Source organism: Cyprinus carpio, unplaced genomic scaffold, assembly GCF_018340385.1.
Source record: "Cyprinus carpio isolate SPL01 unplaced genomic scaffold, ASM1834038v1 S000006594, whole genome shotgun sequence".
Classification (NCBI taxonomy): domain Eukaryota; kingdom Metazoa; phylum Chordata; class Actinopteri; order Cypriniformes; family Cyprinidae; genus Cyprinus; species Cyprinus carpio.
The window spans coordinates 49,712-53,515 of record NW_024879243.1 but is presented as its reverse complement, the minus strand read 5'-3'; positions in this window follow the sequence as shown (position 1 = coordinate 53,515).

The following is a 3,804-nucleotide window of genomic DNA, read 5'->3' as shown; positions in this document are numbered from 1 at the left end:
GCTATAGATTCTATTTACACTATGTTAAAATAAATCTGCTATTTATACTACTTATTGCAAATAGTGGCAATTATCTGCCCCTCAGTACTGAAGTACATTATAAAACAGTATGCAGTAACTTATTGAGTGTAAATCGTCATTTTAATTCAAATTATTAAATGGATGCCACATTATTGGGACAATAAAGCCCTCCCTAACCCTGACCGATACTTTATATGTAACTTTTGGATTATTTCCTTCATTTTCATTGAAAATAAATGCTTATCTGATGTGATGTGATTTGAATTTTGAAAAGGGAGAAAAAAGTTAGCCAAAAGGCGGATCCGAACCCAGATTGATCACGCCTATTCTTTATATTGCTAAAAAGACTATTACACTGATCATCATATTTACTACATTTAAAAAAAAAAAACACATGTCTACTGTTTCTAAAACATCACACTCATCGCACATACCATTTCCATGCTTCCTCATTAATGTACGTGTTGAATTAAGTCCTGTGTGACCCATCTGTATGAGCCATATTCATTTTGTATTATTTTATGTAGTTTTGTCCTGTGCCACTAGGGGGCTGTNNNNCGTGTTTTGTGGCCTAGCTGATCTCAGGTCAGCCCAAGTAGGGCATTTAACTCAGAGGAAATCCAGACACAGGTGTTGCTGATTAGGGGAAGCAAACAGTTTTCGACTGTGCTGTTGTGTCTTGCCTTATGGTGGTGAGGAATACGGTTTGTTGTTTTGGTTACATGTATTATGAGTTAAGATAAGGGTTGCCAACTGTCCCGAATTAGGCGGGACGTCCCGCATTTTGAGCCTAATTGATTTGTCCCGTACGGGACCTCACTTGTCCCGTTTTTTAACACTGCGCTGATCTAACCACTGATACAACAGCAGTGCTGATCACGACACTTGAGAATGATCACCGACACGGCAACACACACACACGACACCTCACACCTGACCTATCATCATCATTCAATCACAGCCCCCCTCCTCTCACGCCAAGATCAGTATATCGCTTGTAAATAGCGCCTAATTCTCCACACACACGACACACTCACAAAAAGTCGATAATTCGATTTGGCATGTGGGTAAAACTTGCAAATATGGATAAACCTGCAAAAAAAGAAAAGACATGTGCAGCTACAACAAACATTGTGGAAGTAAAAAATATATGGATTAAAGCCCGGCCAGCCGTGACCCAAACAAAGCCTTTTGTAGTTTTATGTTGCGCAGGGAATTTTCAGGCTGCCCATGTAGGTGAGAATGACTTTTACTAAAACATGCTTCCACGAGAAACTTGCACAAGTAGCCCACACACTAGCTAAAGGTGAAAGCAATATCTCTTGATTCTTTTCGGGGTAACTACTGTGGAAACTGGACAAAATTAAAAGCGCAAGTGAAGCCTCTGACTGCGGTATCACAATCGTCAAACATGGACTCAGCTATACCAGCAAAAACGACTGTCTTGTTTAGCTAAAACGTTGGCTTTTGTTTCCCCATGACTCAAATGTTGTGGAAGAAGATGCGCTATGGGTGAGAGAACGAAAGCAGAGATGATCACAATGAATGTTTTAGGACCAAAGACTGTTGCTGCGGATATCCTGGAATGATCTATCTCCATCTGAACGGTGCGCTCTGTGTTTTACTCTGTTTCCACCGATGTTTCAAACCAGGGAAATAGAAAATGGTTCCAGTGTATGTGATATATTTTTTTTCTGTCTCGGATGGAGTGCAGTGCAAGTAGCTTGACTTTTAATGAAGATAATGATGAAACTTCAAATGGTATTCACGATCATCTGATAACTGCCTGAAAATGATGGACTGGACATAACACACACTCACAGCCGATCGGCAGATACATGCGAATGTTACTTTGGACAACACCACTTCTGTTTACCAGTTATTGAGGCAGTGCCAAACATCGCATTTTGGAAAGTAATTGCCCCGGCTCATATTATAGCTCATCACACCTGCAAGCCTCCTGTTATCAGCTCTCCTGGACATTGTGATCACTACGGATTGTTTTAACACGACTACCACAACCACTTTCTCAGTATCTGCTTCCAGAAGAGAGGAACTGCGTGCATTTTTTGCCTTTGTTGACATTGAGTGGCATGAAATTCTGCGTCATGTTTGTACACGGTGGTTGTCTCTTCATCCAACTGTTGATCGTCTCCTGCAGAGCTGGCCAGCTCTCACCTCATACTTCAGGTCCCTTGGGGAGACCTGTCCTTTGGCACTGAGGAGGACTTTTGAGGACGAAGAAAAAACTGCAGCTGCTGAGATTTATCTGTGCTTTTTCCACAACGTGGGGTGTGTGTTTGACACACTTGTTAGAAAGCTGGAGGAAACGAATCTCTGCATCACAGATGTTTACGAGGAGGTGGGAAAATTCAAAGTGAAGATGCTTCAGTGGAAAGAAGACAGCTTTTTTGGATACCAGACCAAACAAGTGTAAGCAGCACAGAGATCAAAGCAAAAAAATGACTTTCTGAAGTTTTATGACTCTGTCATTGCATATATTGACAAATGGTTTTGATTTCCTCATCAGAAACTGTAATGATGAAACTGAAACCAATCGGCCCCTACATAAGGAGCTTTCCTTCACTGACCTGGAGCATGTGGTGGTTGCCCTCCAAAATGACAGAGACCGTGATTATGACCACTCTTCGAAGAGTTTTGGCTTTAAGGAAGAAATAAAGAATGCCATACAGGATACCACAAACCCCCAGTGGGAAGTGGTCACAGTTTCCAAACTCTAGGGACAGGGCCAAACTTGTCAACATGTTCAGCGATTGTTTCATTCGTCCTCAGTGTGCCAGGCTCAAATGCCTTTGTAGAGAGGATTTTCTCTCTGATGAACATTAAATGGTCAGACTCAAAAAACAGATGCAGATGCAGCACAGAGCTCATCAAAAATGAACTTCAAATAACTGTGAACTGTGACCTGTCATGGGCGATCCTTTTCTCTGGCTGCACAAAAGGACAAAAAGACTGCTTTAACTGGTCAAGGGTAGCCAAAAATATCCATGGAAAAAGTAGACTTGGTTAGCAGAGTGCATGCCTCTTTTCTTTTTGCACTTAAATGTTTTATTTTTATCAAGTTTTGTTTTCCAACTTATATATAGTTTGAGTGAATAAGAATGTTTAGGAATTTATTCCCACCACCGTTTGTGTGCACAGAGGTTGCATGTTCTGAGTTTGCTATTTGATTCCAGCCAAAACTACAGCATACATAAGCTATGTTATTTTTTAGTTTGTCACATGCAAGATTAACGTGAATTTTTCTAACCTACAGTGCAGGAGTCACAAGTGTTTTGTCTCAGTCCTTTAATTCGAACCATTACCTATTACATTTACTATCTATCTGTGTTATGCTGCTGTAAAATGAACAAACCATTATTAAACCTACTGTCTGCCACAAGGGCATGAGAGTTATTATGTACATAGTTATTAAAGGATAGTTAACGACCAGCAAAAGGAAAAAATCGTCTCGTTGAACGACACGCCTCAACGTCGTTCCCAACCTTTTGAGATTTTTAGGGTAAAAAATATATATCTATGGAATTCAATGGAGGACCCCGAGATCTGTTTGTTAAAACAACATTGTCTTCTGCCAATATCTTCATTCACTTCTGTGTTCAGCAGAAACAAAAAAACTCCATAACAGGTTTGGAACAAACTTTAGTAGTGAACGCTGAGAAGAATTTTATCCTTTTTGGGTGAACTATTCCTTTAAAATTAGCTAGCCTACTATGAACAAATTGGCCTAAAAAGTCATAAAAACACTGTCTTTTTCCCGCG